Source organism: Phoca vitulina, unplaced genomic scaffold (assembly GCF_004348235.1).
Source record: "Phoca vitulina isolate PV1807 unplaced genomic scaffold, GSC_HSeal_1.0 scaffold2, whole genome shotgun sequence".
Lineage (NCBI taxonomy): Eukaryota > Metazoa > Chordata > Mammalia > Carnivora > Phocidae > Phoca > Phoca vitulina.
Window position 1 is genome coordinate 34,497,564 of NW_022589705.1, and position 22,999 is coordinate 34,520,562.

General features: G+C 37.4%; 1 protein-coding gene and 1 non-coding gene across 31 annotated transcripts in view; both read right to left on the minus strand.

Annotated features, from left to right (window-relative positions):
• Positions 1–22,999, minus strand: part of ADGRL2 (adhesion G protein-coupled receptor L2) — a 609,188-nt gene that overhangs the window by 252,121 nt on the left and 334,068 nt on the right. The gene's annotated exons all lie outside the window — the stretch shown is intronic.
• Positions 18,545–18,708, minus strand: LOC116627097. Its single transcript, XR_004298425.1, has one exon. It is a non-coding gene; the product is annotated as a U1 spliceosomal RNA (small nuclear RNA).

Consider the following 22,999-nt stretch of genomic DNA (forward strand, 5'->3'; position numbering starts at 1 on the left):
TTATTCTGGGATGACTAACACACATGCAATATTCCCTTTGGTATATTCAACAATTTCAGTCAAAATAGGAAGCCTATTGACATTTCACCTCATTGCCAAATCAAACAAGATTAGTCATATGAACTGAGTCTCACTAATAGATGATTTTTGATGGTGAAATGTCAAAACATGATGCATGACCTTTGGCTTGTAGTTAGCCTTTTGGGAACCATGCAATGCCTTTCTCCAAAGAGAAGCCCAGCCTCAGGTTCCTGTGGGTCTATGCAGGGAATCATATATGACTAGCTCATGATTTACACTTTAAAATGCTTCACTCTCATGGAGCTCTCAAATGCACAAAGGGTTCTGGAAGTAAACAGTCCAGGACTATGCTTTGGGAAGTCCTAATGACTTAGAGAAACAGCCAGATGAGAAAATGGCAATGTGACCTAGCTAAACAGAAGCAAAAGGCCCACAAGCACAGATAGCAATATTGAGTGCTTACTTAGGCTTATAGTGATTGCTTTACATGCATTATCCCATATAAGCCTTGCACAATCCTATAAAGTAGGTCTATTATTGTCCCTATTTTACAGATGAGAAGATTGAGGATTAAAACCATATAGCACTCTATTTTTCTGAAGATCAAATGCTGTGTAGTGGAGTTGGATTTTAAACATTCTTAACCACTTTAAATACTGTCTTTCCCTTCAATTTTCCCCAACACAATCACCACCACCACCACCACCAAGAAAGTAATTTGCCCTTTATACATACTTTTTGGGATATACATTGGTTTTTTTGGTTTTATTCTTTTATGCTGCTTTTGATAGTTTTTAACCTGGTTTAATTTAGGTCTTAGATTATGATTTTGTTGTTGGTGGTGGGAGCATGCAGCTCTTTGTATGACCCTGGCCAATTACAGTTGGTTCTGCTCTTATTTCCCTCTAAGAGATTTTTCTTTAAAATTGCTGACCATATATGGAAGAGAAAATAGAGATTCCTCTGTTTGTTATTGGTCTATATGATTCTGACAGTAACAAAATGTAATTTCTGGGAATATAATTATATTTTTAACAACAATAAAAATAGCCAATGAATGTGTGCACACTCATATCAGGCCCTATGCTAGATGCTTTGGGTATAGAAACTCATTCAGGACTCACACTACACTGTGGAGTAAGTATTATTGTAACCATTTTACAGATAATGAAATGGAGCTCAAACAATTTAAAGAACTTGTTTAAGATTACAAAAAGTCTATAGCAGAACTGATCCAACATAGATCTTTCTGTCTCCATGACCTTGTGCTTTCCATATCCAGGAATATTAATTCTTCCAAGCTACATTCTTTTAGACTAGAGATAAACTTTTAGGATCTGAAAAACTCTGTTAGAGACAAAAAGTGAAGATCATTAGCATAAGATACAATAGCATAGGCGCCTGGGTGGCTCAGGAGGTTAAGCATCTGCCTTCAGCTCAGGTCATGATCCCAGGGTCCTGGGATCAAGTCCTGGGATGGAGTCCAGGGATCGAGTCCTGCATCGGGCTACCTGCTCAGCGGGGAATCTGCTTCTCCATCTACTCCTCTCTCCTGCTCATCATCTCTCTCTCTCTCAAATAAATAAATAAAATCTTAAAAGAAAAGATACAATAGCATAACTGCCTTTCTTTCTTTCTTCCCTTATCACTTGCATCTTCCTTCTGTCCACTCTTGTCCCATTTTTATGTGAAATGATATTATATATTTCAGTACTTTGAACAATTGTGATATTGTGGAGTTTGGGATGTCTGGCAGTGGTTGTCATAAGTGAAGGGAAGAAACAAACCATCCCTAACTCTAGAATTGCCAAGCTTACTGGTGTCTGTGGGTACAGGATGCCTTGCCTACCTTGACCTAGTTGGTCTCAAAACCTCAGCTCTCAATTATAATACCAGGTTCTACTAATGTGTACACTGGACATGAGAACTCTGCTTCCTTTGACTTCTGTTCCTCATTATGTTATGTGCCCCTGGTTTCATGAAGAAACAATGAAAGAGAAAGCAGGGGGGATAAGAGAGATTTTCCCCAGCACTTGGCAATTTGACATGTATGCAGATCTGTATTTATCTCTGTCTCATCCTTTTGAAGGTAAGCTTGTGGGGAGTACCATGCATGTCAAGTTGCATTAAGTACTCAGCACACTCTTACTCAATGCTTAACATAATAATTCTCGTATTCATTCAAGAGAAAAGCCTTCTTTTCTTATGTCCAGCCAACTGCAAAGATTCATAAGGATGATTTAAAAAGATTGAAAGGCTACTCTAAGCACAAAAATTTACAAGATACACACACAGAGAGAGCAAAATCTCACAGGGGTAAAATACACTCTTTGAGCTGTTGCTCTTTCTCTTGTTTAGACCTAAAGTCTGCATAAAATGTTTGTTCAAAGCTGGTACATATTGTATCACTCAAGAATATACGTATGTCTCTTCAGAATTAAAAAAAGAAAAAAGAAAAATTCATCTGTTTGTGAATGAATCTGTATTTTTGAGTGGCCTGTTTGGTTGAAAGTTTATAGTACTTATTTTACAATAAAACAAAACAAACCCCCCCAAAACAAAAGATCTTACTAAATTAGCTTCTTCTAGAAAATAAATCTGGATATGATCAGGAACAGTCAAAGCAAGAAGCAGTAAAATCCAAAAATAATATTATAAACAGCTTAAGTCATTTAACTTTATGTAAATCTACTGAGGAGAAAAAAAAATGAAAGCAGAAAAAAAGAAACTGAACAAAGCAGGTTAAAAACTGGGAGGAGAGAACTCTTGCATCAGAGAAAAAGAAACAAAAGAAATTATATGCTATTCTTCTTTTACTGGAAAGAAATTAAGACTTGTACCTATGATACACTGGAGTAGAAGCAACTATAAAAGAAAAAAAAATGTCCAAACCTGTATGTGGATCAAGGTGGAGTAGCTACCTGCCACAATTATATAAAACCATCTCAAGTTATTGTTACAGGATTATTTCTGAAATAGGAAAATACTCAAGTATGCAACATACTTCCCAGAATTTTCTCCCTCAATCAGTAAGTTATAACATTTCAGAACACAGCAAGTGCCACATTCATTAAACTCTAATACTGAATTAGAGTTTTCTAAATCTTCTTTATCCCCTTTAGAGTTTTATGCCTGACTTCTGTTTCATTGTGTATAAAAATGTATCAAAAATTATGCATATTTTTTTACTCTACTGTCCTTTTTTAAATTGCTAGGTAAAAATTATTTCTCAGCTATAAATTATAGCGTACACAAAAGTGTTTGCCCCTAAGTTACAAAACTTTGCTTAAGGTAAAATGATTAGTAAATACTATAAAACAAAGAAATATCAAAATGCATTTATTTTTAAGAAGTTTGATATCATATAGCCCCTATGTTTGCCTAATAATAGGGTAACCATTTATCCCTCATCTGGGCAATCCCAACTTATGTCTCTTGCTCTGGCACAATTATTAATAGCATCCCTTTTACTCTCAGAGGCATCCAAGTTTAGATCAAAATTATATAGTTATGCCTACCTAATATCAAGGCAGCATGGCATGAAAAGATCTGAGGTTTTTGAGACAAGCCCATGGGGGTCTGTGCATATTTCCATCATTTACTTACTGTGTATACTCGGGCAATTACTTATCTACTCTGAGACCAATTTTGTCATCAACAGCATATGGATAATAATAGCTCATAGACTTATTGGGATAACATGAATGCAATAGTATTATGTCTGGGTACATACACAAATGGGGATAATAAGATCACCTTATAAGATTGTTGTGCCGTTAACTTAAGATGATGAATTTATGCATAGTGCTTGGCACATGGTAAATACACAAAAATACAGTTTTCGTCACACTCATTCTCATGATCATCATTATCGTCTGCCATTAGAGGCTGTTTGTAAATATTAGAGCTAATTTCTTCTCTCTTTCTAATATCACCTTTTCTAGTACTCATGTCACATGTGTGGAAGATGGTTAGAAATTTGCCTTGTACCCATAACAACCAGGAATTAGGAGCACTTTAGACTGAGACTGTGTTGAACACTACCTGGGCAGCATTTGGTCTAGCTCCTGGGGCAACACATTGGTTCATTTTGATATAGGCATGAGTGTCTCAGAGTGCATCTCAGAAGTGCCCTCAAGGCAGAGGAGTATGATCTCTGACTTTTGGACCATCTGGGAAAATGCCTGATTCTCCCCTCCTGAGAGAAAATTTCTTAGAAGTCTCCATCTGATTCTTCAAAATTCAAGTGGCTTCCATTTTATTTCATTACATACCTGTTTTTGTCTTGAATTTTAATATGTTTTAAAAATTTGCCCAAGGCAAATCTGTGCTCCGGTGAGATGGGTAATGTGTGCTCCTGACACTGTTGATACCCTTCTGCCTGCTTCGGGGTTACCTCTACCCCAGTTTGAGAAAGAACAGAGACCCCCTCGTTGGGTTAGAAGCCAGTTCTGCATTTTTACCCACTTTATGGCCTTTGGCACACTACTGAATTTCTCTGAACCTCAGTCTCCTGGTCTTAAAAATGGGGATACTATAAATACCTATCAAATTGTTTGATCATGAAATGTGATCATGTCGGTAAGCCCACTAACTCACATATTAGGAATTCAATCCATGTCAGTTATTTTACACTCTTTTTTGTGTTAGTTAAAATGGTTCATGATACCTAACCAGGTCACATTGATGAAGACCAGTTTGAATTTATTTCTGTGGAGACACAGAGCCCCAAAGCACATAAAATAGATGACATCTGGCTTAACACATAAAAATGTCTGTGCAACACAACATGGAGCCTCATGCAACTATCCAGGTTCTCTCTTTCAAATTCCCATAGTAACTCAGCTTTGAGTGGTAATAGCTTATTAATGACCTTACTTGACTAGGCATGCATGATTTTGGAATCCAGTTGCCATATAGGAACCATATGGCTGAGATCTCTTTAGACTTTACAAAGAGCATTAGTAAAATGAAAACAGAAACAACGTTGTGAGGCACAGGATTCAATCACCCAGACTCCATCCTTTACCTGGCTGACACCTAGTTGTCCTTCAGGATCCCAGTCAGACACATTCTCTCTCTTTTGGGAAATGTTCCTCAAAGACTCCGTGCTTTCCTCTATCACTGTACTTATTACAAACCACAGAAAATTAATGTTCATTTATCTATGTGCTCCCTTAACCTTTCAATCTCTAGAGTAACTGTTCACAAAGTGAAATCAGCAGACTCCTCAAGTTTCCTGAGACCCTTTCAGGGGGATTTGCAAAGTCAAATCTACTTTCAAAATAATACTAAGACATTAGTTGTCTATTTCACTCTATTGACATATGTACTGAGGATGGAAAAGCATTGGTGTATAAAACTGCTAACATTTTGAATTAAGTGGCACCAAACTAGTTTGTGTATAATTTGTACATCAAACTGTAGTATTGTAGTCATTATATTAATCACCTAACACTTGCAATAACACAAAAGCAAAATAATACTAAACAAAGAACAAAAAATAACATACCAATTTCAGTTAACAATGCCCTTTTAAAAACAATGAAAATTGACATTCATTTTATAAAGTCCAAATTCCTGAATACACATCTTTAATATTCTGTGTGCCAAAATGGGATGTATATAAAAAGCACTCACACTGTAACTGAAGGATGGTGATTGTCAAGCACTTGTGAGATAAATATTTGGGTTGCATCTTTTCATGGCATACCATTTTTACTTTAAAAAGTAACTGAGACAAAACATGGTTATTCAGAGTTGGGTACTTCACAGATATTTTTCAAAAGATGAATGAAAGCAAGCAAGTTAATTCAAGGAAAACAACCGATGGTATTTATTGCCAATGATAAAATTCAAACATTCCTGCTAAAACTATAATCTAAAGAACAATTTGTCTCTGCTACTGTGAACTTGACAATTTCCCAATACTTACGGACTTTTCTGGTAAGCTTGGTGGTGATATTAACAGTGGTGATTAAAAAAAAAATAAGTTTTATGACTTATGTCGACTTTTGGGAAATCTGCATAATTCAGTGAAACAGTATTTTCCATCATGTTATAAAATCATGCAAGTAATGCATGGGTAAAAGATCTATGCAAAATGTGAGATAAACCAGAGCGCCTGGCTGGCTCAGTTGGCAGAGCTTGTGACTCTTGATCTTGAGGTTGTGAGTTTGAGCCCCACGTTAGTCACAGAGATTACTTTAAAAAAAAATGTAAGATAAACCAATGTGGGTTTTTTTTTCCCTATTTATTTATTTATTTATTTATTTATTTATTTATTTTTGATGTAGTATTGGGGGTTAGCCTGGTGATGGGTATTAAAGAGGGCACGTATTGAATGGAGCACTGGGTGTTATATGCAAACAATGAATCATAGAACACTACACTAAACCAATGTGTTTTAATGCAACAGATTTTAAAATGTTCTTTAATATGCTTTCATAGTTAGTTTAGTACCAACGAAGAATATCGCATTTATCTCAAAAGGCTATTAAAATAATTCCCCCTCATTTCAACTAATATCTGTAAGGCTGAATTTTTTCATATACTTCAAACAAAACAATACATTGCAATAGATTGATATACAAGTAGATGTGAGAATTTGGATGTCCTCTTTCAACACAGATATTAAAGATTTTGCAAAAAAAGGTAAATGATGTCAATTTTCAGACTATATTTTTGAAAACAAAAATTTTTCATAAAAATATGGTTGTTTAAAAAAGATTTACTTATTTTAGAGAGAGAGAGAGAAAGAGAGAGCACACAAGCGGGAGGAGGGGCAGAGGGAGAGAGAATCTCAAGGAGACTCCCTGCTGATAATGGAGCCCTAGATGGGGCTTGATCTCAAGACACTGAGATCATGACCTGAGCAGAAATCAAGAGTTGGACGCTCAACTGACTGAGCCACCCAGGCGCCCCAAAAATGTGTTTTTATGCCAAAATGCAATGAGTTTATTATTGCTATTTTTAATTGAATAAATATTAAACTTTTTTGATATTCTAATGTGAAAAATATTGAGAGCTATAATCAACAAATAAAGCTTTGGGGATCCTCAATAATTTTTGAGGATGGAAATGGGTGCTGAGACCAAAAACTGTAAGAATCACTGCTTCAGAGGACACCACCATTCATCTTTCTATCCAAAATGCCTATTATTCACTAGGTATTTTATACATATTTATTCAATAGATAGATGGTTGATAAAGTAACTGAATATTGTATATAATGCCAGAAAAAAATCTTTACTATAATAGAAAATATCTTGATATGCAATATGTAAGGAATCAATTACAGTGCAATTTATTATTATTATTACTATTTGTCTACCCTTGTTTCTTGCCTCATAATGCCTTTCTCCAAAACTGAGATAAGGAAAAAGACTCTTTGGTCATAATTTATCATTTAATTAAATTATTCAACAAACATCTACTGGGAAAATACTATTTGCCTGTCTCTAGGTTGGATATCAGTGGTGATGAGAGGGACAATGAAATAGTTTATTTTTCTTAAAGTTCATTATTTGACAGCCAAGTCAAAGAATTTACTTGTTTATATATTTTACAACCAACGTGTTTGGGATAAAATAGTTTTAACACCTTTTGAAGACTTTAACAAGTTTTGGTTGACTGTTTTTTATATTGCTTTATCATTGTGCTTTAAGGAATATTTAGGACCCACCTCTTTTTCAGTTTCCTGTAATAAAACCTTGAATACCTATTAGTCCTAGACTGCTATGGAGGGGGAGCTTTGATGGACAGAAAAACAGAAACCTGAGGGGGCAGAGTGAGTGAGGACACAGAGTCTCATCTAAATTAATTTACAGACTAAAGTCTCACACGAATCAAGTCAGAACTTTTAAAAAAATTCTAAACTGTAAGGTTTCTTTTTTCCTTTTTGTATTACATTTTGCTTCCTTCAAGACAAAGTCTTCACCAAAAAAAAAGAAGGAGGAGGAGGGGGAGGAGGGGGAGAAGAAGAAGAAAAGGAAAGGGAAAGAAAAAGTAAATATGTGTGGGGATGGATGTGTTAATTAACTCAATGGGAGAAATCCTTTCACTATACAAATCATCACATTGTCCACTTTAAATAGCTTACAATTTTATTTATGTATATATTAAGTATCATTTAGTCAATGATACTTCAATAAACCTGAAAAAAAAAAGTCAAGTCTTTCAAAAGAGAGAGTATCTTCTTGATAACTCTATGAATGAGAAAAAGTAGAAACAGTTTGGAATACACAGTACATATTTTTGGCCCCCTGAATGAAGGAGATAATAAATCTTCTCTTGCCAAGAAAAGAACGTCTTTCAGTTGTGCTGATGTAGTTAATATACTATACCCAAGATCTAAAGCTCTGTAATTATTTCTTATATGCTATTTTATTCATTGTGAGATACATTTTTCCCCCTTGTTTTAACATTTCTGAAATTGGGATAAGGCTATTCAATCAATGATATATCATAGTTTCATTGGCATAGTTTTAAATTTTCTTTGTACAATATAAAATACTGGTGCATCTTACTATTGATAGCATTTTAAATTCAATGAGACATAGTATCTCAGAAAACCACATAAGACTTGATTCTACAGTCATATGGTGACACCATAGTCAGGATAGTGGTCCTTAATGCCTTGAATTGGTTCTATTTCCCTTTCCTGTTTCATTGGAAAATACCACTATTTTCTCATCTAATGAGCAAATAAGCTGATTTGCTTCAAGGCAAAGTAAGCAAATTTGAATGACACTATTTGATCCCTGAGAACTTCAGAGTTTGGTATAAAGTTTGCACAAGCCCAAAGGGAAAAAAATTCCAGATGTTTAGCTAATGTATAAATAAGATGTGATCACAAGACAGAGATTTCTATATAAAGAGTGTATCCTAATATTTATGCTTCAAAATATTAAACCTATCCTCAGCTTACAATCGGTTATATATATTTTTAATGCAAACAACAGCATATGTAATTTTCTTTTGCATTACCCTTCTCTTCTGAAGTGCCAAGGAAAATAAATGTGTGCAAAAGCATTTATGCCCATGTCACTATCTGTACATTGGTTAAACAATCAAAAGTACTTCTGCAGATGCACGTATGAAAATTAAGAGCATTCCCACTTCCTCAGTCAAGACAGTCATGCTGTTCTGGCCGCACAGATGCATAATGGAAACAAAATTGCTTTAAATAATCAAAATACACAAAGACACATTTTTCTGAGTGATTGGAAATAACCCTGACAAATGCTCACATTTGGTAAATTATGAGCTGGCCAAGGTACGTTTGCATAAATATAATGAAAAACATTTTTTAAAAATTTAGTAAGCATATAAAGCAAGCATTCTCTTGGTAATGAATTTCTTTGACAGATAAACCAACAACCATGCAGGGCAAGTTTATGAAGGTGCCTCCCTGAGTGCTTGACAGTGTGTGTGTGCGCGCGCGCGCGCACGTGTGTGTATGTGTGTGTGTGTGTATATATATATATATATATATATATACATATGTAGACAAAGAAAAATCCTGTAGAATTATGTGAGACAGAGATCTTCTTGCAACTAAAAATATAGAAAAAGGCTAGACATATCACATAGCTACTTGTATTTTGAAAAGAACACAAATGATGTGCAATCGAACACTATGATAATATGGCACACAAATGATCCATATTTCCCATACATAACTCTTTGGTAACAGAGAGATTACATAAATAAACACATAATTATATTCTCTTCAAACAGTCTAGATACCACACCTCAGCTGCACACTTAAACAGGCATCAGTATATAGTTAAGATGATTTGTGGGTGTCTCATAATAAAAGTGTTTGAATAGGGCAAGAAATAATCTTTTTTTCCTTTTTAAAAGGATTTTATTTATTTATTTGAGAGAAAGAGAGAGTGAGAGAGAGCATGAGAGGGGAGAGGGTCAGAGGGAGAAGCAGACTCCTCGCTGAGCAGGGGGCCTAATGCAGGACTCGATCCCGGGACTCCGGGATCATGACCTGAGCGGAAGGCAGTCGCCCAACTGACTGAGCCACCCAGGTGCCCTAAAAATAATTTTCTACTCCCATGGCACTATTCGTTATCTGATTGCTTTGTATAGGTCTGAGCACTGAGCACTACAACATGTGGATACAACAAAGCAAAAGCCAAGGAAAGATGTACATTCACTTAGGATTTTCTAGATTAGCCTATTTCTTAAGGGAAGCATAATCAGGTAGGGAGACTGATCACTGAGTTTGCTACTTGGATAGCCAAGCTATTCTGAGAATTCTGTAGCCTTTAGAAATCACTAGTAGCTGAAGAACACACCTTTAAATGAAATGGTTGTTATCAAGGTCTTTTCAAATGGTTTTGCCACATAAGACAAGTACCCACATCTACAAAGGTAAACTGTGTTCAAAAAGATAAAATAAGCCAAGGACAGTGGGTGGAGTAGAGATGACTTTCTGGAAGGTTGGGGGTGGGGGGATTCTTTTAATTCCTAAGCATGAATTGTAGGAAGAGCCTGATTGTCTTTTACAGCCTTAGTCATCTTTGAACATCATCAACTTTTCCCCATTAACTGCCACCCACCTTCACCTAACAACAGGAAGTAAGAGCTTGAGAGAAACTAGAATTACAACAGGCCTCTGGTTGGGTAAAATGGTGCAGCCAACCAAGTTAAACTGGTGTCACTTGCCTCACTCTTTGAGGTAGTTCTTATCCTTATCTCTTCTTCCTCTCATTTAAGAGTAAACTCCTAGAAAGCTTAATGCTTTGCTTTACTTTCAATATTCAAATACACTGAAGATATTTGGATATCTTCAAATGCAATATGATTTCTCTTCCCATAATTTCAGTGAAACCTCTCTCCTATTGGCATCAATGACTAACTCATTGTGACATCCAGTGTTTTCATATTTCATCTTCCGTGTCTGTGTATCCTCCTTTTCACCTGACCAGTCCTTTCCTTTGGAAACTCTCCACCCTTCCTCTCTATGGACATTCCCAGTTTTCATTCTTTCTTTTCTTCCTTCCTTCCTCCCTCCCTTCCTTCTTTCCTCCCTTCCTTCCTTCCTCCCTCCCTCCCTCCCTCCCTTCCTTCCTTCCTTCCTTCCTTCCTTCCTCTTTTTCAGTGGGGGGAGGGGCAGAGGGAGAGAGAGAATCCTAAGCAGGCTCCATGCCCAGCTTAGAGCCCGACGTGGTGCTTGACCTCACGACCCTGAGATCATGACCTGAGATAAAATCAAGAGTCGGATGCTTAACCAACTGAGCTACTCAGGCGCCCCTCCCAGTTTTCTTTCTAACTGTGTGACTGAAGCTTTTGTCTCCTTCCTCTTCACACGTTCATATATGTGATCTAAAAATTTGTTCCTCAGCCCTCTTCTTGCGTGTTCTCTCTCTTTCCTCATAATCTCATCTACTAGTTGGGCCTTGACTGCAAGTGACCGCCATCGTTCTGTCATCTCCTCAGAGTTCTGGATACAGATGTCCACCTGTACACTTCTCAAAAAGACAGGCTCCGGCACCTTGAAAACTCATGTTACCCAAATTGAATTTAGTGTCTTCCTTCTCACATTTCCATCTCCTCCTCATGTTTCCTATTTTTTTTAAATGTCATCACCAATGTTTGAAATCTCAAAGTCAGTATGACCACTTTCCTGTTCATTTCCACAATAATTTGCAAAACCTTGTCAATACTTCCTCTGAGATATTGCTGCCATTTACATCCTCTTTTCCACCCATTCTATAGACTATCCCGATAGCCTCATAAATGTTCTTTAGGCTCTTCTGCATTCAAACCACTTTATATGTTGCTGCCAGAAAAATCTCTTCATTTTTTTAAAGATTTTATTTATTTATTTGTCAGAGAAAGAGAGCACAAGCCGGGGCGGGGGGGGGGGGGGGGGGGGGGAGCGGCAGACAGAGGGAGAAGCAGGCTCCCTGCTGAGCAAGGAGCCCCGGTGCGGGACTTGATCCCGGGACCCTGGGATCATGACCTGAACTGAACGTAGATGCTCAATGGACTGAGCCACCCAGGCATCCCAGAAAGCTCTCTTTAAAACAGAGTTTTTTCATGTTAATATACATTTCCTTATCTAAAGGCATTTGCTTTAGTCATTTGCTTCGCTAATATTTTTCTTTCCCTACAGAAGAAATCTCTCTCTTGTTGGTGCCTTTATATCATTAAGTATTCTAGTCTAACAGGTTAGACTGATTTGATAGTGAGCTCCGTAAGTAAAGGGCCTGATACGTCTACTTCAAATCTCCAACATACCCTGTAGTGACTGACATAAAGTAGAACCTCACGAAATCTTTGATTTGGGGGTTGGGTTTAGTATCACTCCTTTGTTTAGTTCAACATTCCCTATTTGTTACACCCCACGAACTTTTACCTGGTCAATCGAACCCTTAGATTTGGGATCTGGGAAAGCTTGGCAAGAGGATAGTAGAAGGCAGGGGAAGAGGCCCAAGCAAAAAGGAAACTGAGAGAAGCCCAGCAAGTGGCAGGCTGGAAGCATTCTCAGACAATGTTTATATTGTTCTTTTGCCTACTGAGTGCCGCCTGGTCCTTGGGGGCCCAGACATGCACATACCACAACCACCAATCTCTCCAGGAATCTCAGAATGCTCGGTACCCCTGTTATACCACACCCAGGCCTGCCACTCCCAGGGAATGCCCTGTGTCCGTTGGCAGCCACTCAATGACTGATGTGCTGTGCTCCTGTCTTCTGGCAGGAAAACTGGAAGAGCCAGCTAAGCCTAAGAATGCACCTGTCCTGAAATGCTGATGGTCATTCCAGACATATCAAGCAGAGAGTTAGACTTTTGGGGCTTCTGTCTGCCAAGTGATACATGAGTACTGTCCTAAACACGGGTTTTTCGGAAGATGCTGCCCTGCTGGTGGGGGTGTGAGCCAACAGGAATCTGGGTTCTGTGGGAAGAAAGTACTACGATAAAGGGGAACTTGGGCAGTCGCATACAGATTTCTCCTTTGTTCAATAAATACATTGACTGTCACCAGCAAGGATGCAGGAGAGCAGAGGGAAAGGGAAACACCAGAGAGATGATAGGTTTTCTCCCAAAGATGAAGCTCTTTTGTGCATTAAATGTCTCTTCTACTTCATGTGCACGTCTTCCTCACAGCTCCTCTCTCGCTGTGGAATATAAGAGTGCTACACTGTAAACAACTACTCTAAGTGTACTGATAGTGGAGAATGTAAACTTATAGATTGTTAGGTAATTACAAGTCCAGTCCTATTACTCACTTTACCTTGGGGCGAGTTCATGTCTAAGTGAAGCTTTTACAATAACCCATTTCCATTTCTCCATTGTCTGTCATTTCTTCAGCTAATTTCATTGTCAATTATTTTGCTGTACCTTTTTTTTTTTTTTCAATAAGAAAGTAAAGTCATTGTTATCTCCCTGTCATGTCCATCCTTTCTCATACCTTCCCAGGGGATGATCTCACCAACGTCTTCACTAGGATCAGAGGCATCTGGCACATAGTCTCGAAACTTCCCTCATCTTCACCCCAGATTTTTTCTATCACCATCTTCTTTTCCTTTTTTTTCTTGGAATAAGATTTTTTTTTTTTTTTTTAACAAATCTCTATAGCTAGCATAATAAGCTGGACTCTTCCCAGTTCCTGCCCCATTAAGGAGACATTTCCTCCTGCACTCCAAATTGTTCCTGCTCCAGCAGCTCTTTTCTCCTCTACAAGCATGGTCAACTCTCCACTTTCCTAGAAAAGTTTTCTTGCCTCACTTCTTTCCTTTCACTTTTTGAATAAAGATTCCACACATTTTCTGTTTCTAGTTATTATCACCTTCATTCTTCTCATGCCCTTGAAGGATGTATTCTGTACCCATGAATCTGTGGAAACAGTTCTTGTTGACCTAAGCCTTGCTGAATCATTAGCTGCTGCCAGCCCATCTATGGTTCTCAGTCTGTAATAATCAGCACAGTAGACCATTCTGAATCACCCTGGTGTGTTGTGCCTCTACACGGGATTACGAGCTTTCTTCATGACTATTACAGCCTAGAGCTTCCTCAGATTTCCTGAACACCTTCCATCTCCATAGTAAGTCCTCTTCTTTCTTCTCTACACATTTATTCTCTTTCCTTCTGACCCTGTAATTGTTGCATGAAATCACTTGCATCATCCACCAATAGAGGTCTTTTCATATATCATCACAACCCCACACTAGAAGTCGTTTTCTGAAGGTAACATCCTCTTAAGACTTTTTTGCTCTCCTTGGTAAAGATACCAATATATCCACATCTCAAATATATGTGTGTGTATGTGTATATATATATATATACATATATATATATAATATTTTCATCCCAGCCAGATAGAATTTTCTTAATGTATATATATTTGGGGAATTTATTTTTGGCTTATTTTTGTTTTGCTTTCTGATTTATGGGTGTCTGACCGTGATAGAGCTTCAAGGAAAAGTTATTTCAGCTCAGGGTACTTGGAATTTATAGTTAGCCATTGAAAACTGCTGTTTCCAAATTACCATGTGCACATCATGGAGACACCCTTGAATTCTTGCACTACTCTGGATTTTCTCCTTCCTTCCTTGCACATTTTTTATATGTAGGATGAAAGGGTTATGACCGGCCCCAAAGTGAAGCGGGAGCCTCGGTGGTGGGTATGAATGTTTTTATTCTCCCCTTTTTTCTTTATACATATACATATCTCATATCTGTAGGAAATCTTTGGCAGTGGGGTATTTGAACAGACTTTTAAGGAAGGAAGGAAGGGTCATATTAGTGAACACTTTATCCCCAGCATGTCATATACTGAGCTGAGAAGACAAGTAGATGACTGCTTACTTTTGGTCAGACCAAATAGTGTGAAGTGTCCTATATCATCCATGGGATGTGTCCAACTTGCCTCCTTGAGAAATGACTATTCTTACAGATATAGGCCTTCAGAAAAGGATATTGACAGCCTTCCTCTTCAATCTATTCTTCTATAGATGGACTTTGGGGCTCGCCTGATAGACTGTTTGACAGATCCATCACCATATCCATTCAGCCCTGGGGGAAGAGGCAGTTCCCTTTATCTAACACAATAGGGTCAAAGAAAAGTCAGAAAGGGAGTTAGTCTCCCAGAAAGGCCATGAGAACTCTCTTTATGGAAGGCCATAGATTCAAGTTTCGGTAATGTGGGCTTCTCCACAAGGTAATAACTGCTAATAGCATGTATTTCCCAGAGAAACTGAGTTAGGTTCCTTTGTACAACTCCCGAGAGAAGAGAGACGGCAAAGGCAGTTACCTTGTCTATCTTCCTTACTTCTTATCCTCTGACAGAAAGAGGTGCTCCCTAAATATTTGTAGAATTGAAATGCATGAAATGTGGCCAAGGAAATAGGTAGCACTTGATAGTAGTACCAGGTTTTGGGGACTTTGGCAAATTCCTTATTTTCTTATACTATTTTCTGAAGAAAGTATCACATATTCCTGGGGTTGTGATTTAAGATTTTTCCCTGAGGCGTTGTCAAGGAAGTTAGGAATTTGGTTGAAATTGATCTCTGCTAAGAGATTCAGTGGTCCGATTGGAAAATCTCACCTCAGTACATTTTAGGGTTAGATGCTCTCCTGAAGAAAGCAGTCCTTTTCTTGAAGCCTCTAGCCCTAGCTGAAGCTAGCCACAAGATACTAGATTTGGTAGACAAGTAGACAATTCAACTGTGACCACTGCTTTATTCCTCCCAGGATTTAATTATCAATGAAACTTTTTTGAATATAGTTTCACCAATTATGAAAAATGACCTCTTCGGATAATTACATGAATGTCAAATAGAAAGAGCCTAACCGGTATAAATGTTACTGCCATCCAATTGTTATAAATCGGCCTTTCAGCAATGTTTAGTGTACCCTCAACAGTTTTTTTGAAAACCCAAAACATTTTATTTTAATCAAGAAGAAAACAAGGTATGTCACAGATGAAAATGACACACATATTTTTGTGCTTATTATTTAAAGAAAGGAGAAACATCTGAAATCTGTTTGCTAACTACAGTATGATACAAATTAGCCTGCAGGCACTGTGTGTGTGCTGTACCCAGTCTGCTTGCCAGCCCTGCTTAGTCCCAACGTATTAATGAGCAAGTGCAAGTATTTGAACAATCAGCATTTCCGCATTTGCATGCAAACTCTCATGCTGTGTAATTATACACAGAGCTGGCACTCAAATTAATTAAAGCTGATTTCTCTGTGACTGCAAACTGGTCATATCCTCAGCTTTGCCTTCCTATGAAGTCATCACTCTACATTCAACGTGACACTTCTGTCCCTGGCATTCTTAGTAATGCTAATGTTCGACAATTGTGAATCCCGCAATATTTTAGATTGCAGTTGACAATGGCTGGGTGTTCTTGTGCTTTTCCTCTCCTCCCTATTTTTCTCCCTTTTGGTATGAAGATAAAGAACAGCTTTTGAATGCCTGCTTTGTAATTATCTCAAATAATAATGCAAACAAATTACATATATTGTCTCAGTTGGTTCCCTCCCTCTCTTATGACTCCACCCACTTGATTAGTGCTTACAAACAATTCATCAAACTTAAAAAATCTGTTTGTTTGATAGTAGCAAACAATTAGTTTTGATGGCTTTTGTCTTAATTTTGAAAAGGCTTTAACAAATGGTGTTTTATTTTCATAGATAAGGCTCTCATAATTCAGGATCAGGAAGATTAGGAGAGAAAGAAGCAGGAATGACTGCTAGATTTGATTAAGACTTTTTGAATCCTCATCAAACACAGCAGTATTGCAACGGAGACTATTATTTGCCAAAGAGATCCATAAACGTTAACTTCTAGGGGCCGAGGCTTTCCTCAGCTCTTCCATAATAAAGCCATCACCCTTTGGTTTCTCAGTTCCTTTGAAGGAACTGTTTCTGTGACAATTCTTTTGAAAAGACATCCTTAGAGCAATTAAGATATCATTACGATTCTCCTTTCATAAATTTAAATCTCTGGATACAGGTGGCTACTAAAAAACACTGTCATGTAGTGCCCGGGAGATGAGCTGCTTTGACACATTCCTCTGAAATCACTCCTTAACACTCAACGACAGCTCACCATCGTCCTCATTCCTCTGTATCCCATTAGCCAGAAACTGCACAGATAACTATTCGCAGGGGCTGGGTGTCTCTTTTTAGAGCAGGCACCAAACAGTTCTATCCCTCAAGTTCAAGACCCTGAAATACACTGCCAAGAAGATTGCCCCAGTAATCTACGTTTGAAAGGAAAGATCGAGCAGGGAATCCCTTTATAATCAATCTCTAGTGATCAAACCAAGAGATATAATTGCCCTTACCTTATCAGTAGTACTTCTGGGTCCACATAGAACATCAGTTAGCAAGCTCCCTTCAAATTCCAGTTGGCATACAAGTGAGAAAGGAGTATTGAGTTTTTCCCGGAGAGGCTTCTGGGGAGATCACAGTCACTATTATTGTGATCCGAAGCCTGCCCTTCTGTCTTGTCATGAATTTCCTACGCAGACAGGTGTCATATTGGCATGAATTTCGTTGCCAAGTGCAGTTTAAGAGGTGGGCGTGGCTGTGATCATGTAGCCAGTTCCACCTGTCTCTAAACCCTCATAACCTCCATGCTTTCAAAATTTCGCTCAGGTACCCAGTGACTTCATGAGTTACCCACGCACTGGGTCCGACTAACAGAGGTGTGGGAACAGTATCGAGTTAAGCAGCACCGTCATTGTAGTACACAATGCTCATTGCTACTGGCAAATACCTATTTGCTGAATCAGGATTGGGCTGCACTGAGCAGGACTAGGCGGTTCTACTGCTTTCTGTTTGTTTCCTTTTTAGAAACCATCCTCTTCTAATTAACCATTTAGTAAAAATATATTCTTTTTGATGTTCATTCCCTAAAAATATAGCTTTCATAAGCATAGAGAATTACTATATTTTAACCTTTTTTTTAAGCAAGCACTTGCAAAACAAAAGGCAAAGAAAATTGAAGTTCCCCAAACAATTTTAAAATGAACATGACTGCATATGTTGTACTTTCTGCTCTTAAACTTTCTGATAGCAAATTAAATACATTTGTTAGTTATGATTCTTTTACGTCTTATGGGAGAAGGATATAGGAGAAGTGTTCTGTAAACTTCTTAAGAAAAGGGACTCTTTTACACCTTAAGGAACAATAGACAGCTGGTACTCAATTTTTTTTTAAATTAATGGTGGTATTTAAAAAAAGTTGATCGACTGCATATCTCCTTATAGGTGTATGTATAAATGGAATTCAGGTTTGTAAGTGGCAAGAGAAGATTTTAGAAACATGACAGCATTATATGTTTTATTAATCCTTGTAAGTATAACATGATCACAACAAAGTCTAGAAAATAAGGAGCTCAATATATATAAATGGCGTGTCTTTGACTTAAAATTTCTAGCCATTTTATCAGTATACTCTGGAAGTGGTGGGCTATTAATTTTTTAGACTCCTCAATTCCTCAGTGACATTTATTTATTTTTTATTTTATTTTATTTTTTTTTACCAGGGGAAAGCGCGAACGCAGTCCCCCACTACCACAAATTATGCAGTCGAGTTTCCCACATTTGGAGAAATCGCAGGGGTCAGCACATCCGGAGTGCAATGGATAAGCCTCGCCTTGGGAAAACCACCTTCGTGATCATGGTATCTCCCCTGCCAGGTAAGTATCCCCCTCAGTGACATTTAAATCAAGAAAACTCTTCTTCCTTTTTTTGGAGGGGGGATTGATCTAAATTCAAATATCAAAGTTTGGCCCAATATGCTACCCAAAGGAAAAATTTCTTATGTAATATTGCCTTTTCTTCAACCTGCCCACTAGCTGGCACAAAACTGACATGTACATAATGATATTTCATAGATTTTTGCTAAGTAAATAGTGGTACATTTATAACTGTGTATGTGGACACTGTAAATGATATAAATCAACTAACCTGCAAACTCTTGAAGGTTTCCTTCTTGTACAGGGCTTCTGCAAGGTTTGCATATCAATGCGAATGGTAATCATTTTCTAAATAAATTGAAATTAAATAACTTTGAAGAGAATACATTAGTAAGTCTAAGATGATCCATTCTGATTTTAGATAGAGATCTTCCTTATTTTCGACCAATATCTTCCTGAACTGTCTATTCTTTGGTATGAATTTTTTCTGAGGCTTCGTGAAGCTTTGAGGATAAATTTAATCCCTATTCCACATGAAAGTTATCCAACTATTTGAAAAATGGCTATCATTTTTCCCTAAGTCTACTTTTTTTTCAGTCTGAACATTCCTTTAATCATTCTAATATGAGATGGCTTTTAAGGTTTCTCACCATATTGGATAGATTCCAGTTTGTCCCTGTCTCTTCTAAATGTGGCATCAGAACTGAATGCATTACTTGAGACATGGTCTAATTATGCAAAGTACGTGGATACTGATGCCTGTCTTGTTCTGCACTCTATTTCTAATAATTTAGAGTTTTATGAAGGCAGGAAATGCATTCTTTTTTTTTTTTTTTTTTTAAAGATTTTCTTTATTTATTTGAGAGAGAGAGCACAAGACGGGGGAGCGGGAGAGGGAGAAGCAGACTTCCTGCCGAGCAGGGAGCCCGATGCGGGACTCGATCCCGGGACTCCAGGACCATGACCTGAGCCGAAGGCAGTCGCTTAACCAACTGAGCCACCCAGGCGCCCATGGGAAATGCATTCTGAGGAGGGGTTGGCATCATTATCATATTCTTAGTTCTTGAACTTTTACAAAACTAAAATGTTTAAATATTTTTCATACCAAATTCTTTCTAATCCAGCCTCTGGCGACGTGTTCTTACTGCCGTTGAAGTTTTGGATGGAAATAGAGGACTTTATTTATTTATTTTTTTTAAGGTTTTTATTTATTTATTTCACAGAGAGAGACAGCGAGAGAGAGAGCACAAGCAGGGGGAGTGGAAGAGAGAGAAGCAGGCTTCCCGCGGAGCAGGGAGCCCGATGCGGGGCTCGATCCCAGGACCCCGGGATCATGACCTGAGCCGAAGGCAGATGCTTAACGACTGAGCCACCCAGGCGCCCCTGGAAATAGAGGACTTTATATCCATGCATACTACAGCTCATATTTGGTACTGGTCATTGTTCTAATTCTTTGTGGCATTTTTGAATCCTGATTTTACTACCCGATATCTTAGTTACTATATTTTATTTTGTGTCATTCTTGGAAAAACATCTGCGTGGCTACTATGGGTCAGGCGCGATATCAGGCAGTGATGATACCAAAGGCAAAGAGACACGGTCACTTTGCTGAAAAAGCTCACAGCAAAGCAAGGACACTGCCAATATAATTATTATGACTTCCATGTTTTCTTTCAAATCACTGGCAAAAAAAAAAAAAAATGATAGTACAATTCTCAGAGATCTCTCTTCAGATTGACACTCCATCACCCTTAGCTCATGAGAATAAAATATAACACCTATCATTTTTATTGAGCACTTATGTGAAGATAGGTAAAAAGCACTTCATGTACATTATATCATTTAAGAAGCACAACATCTTTATGACATAGATAGTTTTAATCCCTCATTACAGTTGAGGAGATTAAGGTTCAGGAAGTTTATGCAACTTGCACAAATTGACATAGCTGATAAATTGCAGGGCTTCAATTTGAACCGACGAGGTTCTGAGACTCCAAAATTCATTCTTCATCGTTCTTAAAGAGGTAATTCTGCCATTTTTGGAAACTTTCTAACCATCCTATAAACTAGTCTAACTTATCTTCTAAGAATGTATGAGAATTTTGATTAAAAGACTTACCAAAATTCAGTTATACTGTTTTTTTTTTTTGTTTGTTTGTTTGTTTTTAAGAGTAAAAGTAATATACATTACCTGGAGCTACTTTGTTCTTAGTGAACCCATACTGATTCTTTTTTTTTTTAAGGTTTTATTTATTTATTTGACAGAGAGAGAGAGAGCACAAGCAGGGGGAGCAGCAGAGGGAGAGGGAGAAGCAGGCTCCCTGCTGAGCAGGGAGCCCAAAGTGGGGTCAATCCCAGGACCCTGAGATCATGACCTGAGCTGAAGGTAGACGCCCAACCGACTGAGCCACTCAGGCGCCCCAAACCCATACTGATTCTTAATAGTCACTGACATCATCTCAAAATGCTCACTTTTACTTTAATAATTTTGTCCACATATTGTTAAAGACTGATGTCAAACTCATTGGTTTGCAGTTCACAGAACCTTTTTTCCTTTCTAATAAAATCAGATCAGCATAGACTCATCTTCAGTTTTCTTGATTCTTCCCCATTCTCCATGATACCTCAGAAATAATTGGCAGAGGTTCCATAAACACATCTGAAGTTGTTTCTTTCCTGAAGACACCAGAACATATTTATGTAGCTATCTGTTTCACCTTCTTGGGGTTCGGTCCTGTAAAGTGAGTTATTGAAAATAAAGACTGAATTGTTCTGCACCAAGTTTTACATGTTGAACACACTTTTAAATATTTGTTGGAAAAAAAATCAGCATAGTGAAGAGGAAAAAAGCCCTACAATCTTGTTTTATATAAAAGAAAGAAGACCCCTATTTTTTGCCTTCTTGGGAGGAGCAACACTTATATCACACATGAATGATTCTTTTGTTAAGGAAAAAAAAACTAGATAAATCTGGATGAGATATTCAAGTTGAGAAAGTCAAGGTCCTTTTGGGCATAGCTTGATGGGCAACATTAGATAAAGGGAAGGCTAAATTTCCCTATAAAAAATTATGAACAGTTTGTCAGTCTGGGAAATAAACTTGGACTTGGGCAGAAGGGAAGAGATATGAAAGTGTAGTGGTATGAGGTGCTGCCCAAGAACATGCAGAAAGCCCAGAACACAACAGAGGAACACAGACGGAAGAATTCTGAAGCTGCTTACACACAAATCTCAAAACATGGCTGTGCTAGCCCAAGAGGTGATACGGAAATGATTAATAGAGGACAGCGTCCTTTTCTTCAGGATAGTGGGTGATCCCAATTTTGTAAAATGAAAAATACCTTTGAAAGAGGAAAGAACTTCTATGGCATAACATTTGTTATTCCAGTTTGAGTGGATATTAGAAAATAATAAAGCCCTTATCTTCTTATAATATTCTACGATATAATTTTTCCCTAATTGTACTTTCATTACACTGTATTTTTAAGAGTTGCATTCTTTCATGGAGTACTATATATTTTTATTACATAGAAAAGCCCAAGATTATTTCTGGTGGGTAAGCAGAGAGTGAAAGGAAGATAAGTTATCAAGAGAATGTCAAGTCCTCCGATATGAAAGACTCTTTAAAATGTTATTTTACTCTAGCTAGAAAAGACTAAAGCATCAGTTTAATATGAATTTCACAGAAATAACCAAAGAATTGTCAGGAAGTAAAAGGCTTTTTAAGACCATTTTTCCCCCAGAAGAACATTGTGCGTGTACACATATAATATTATTTTCAATATTCCTAAACTATTCTTAATAAATATGTTTAATAATAAAACTAATTCTGATGGGGAGTATCAAATAATATATATATTGCATTATTAAAAGAGATACGTGTATATATGTGTGGGTATGTGACAAAAAAATTTTCACAATTTTTAATCAGCTTGAAAGTAAAAATTTGTTGCTGAGAATGTTTCTCTTTGGTAATATGCAGTATTGGAAGCATCAGCACAGTAGTATTATGTTAATGCATTACAGCTGGAAGATGAACCTTGCTGAAAAATTCAAGAAACTGAATACTGAACAGTTAGTTGCAGAAGGGCAATTATGAGCCCTGGTATGGCTTCATTATCTAAGATGAGGGAGAATAAAATGCAAAACTGAAACATAAATGATGCAAAGCATATTAGGTATTAGATTTCTTTTTTGTTTTAATTATCTAAGTTTTCATTACTAAGTGCTTTGAAATACATGATCTTTTCTTTGATGCTGGCTATTTCAAAGCAACATATTATATGGGCTTACACTGCA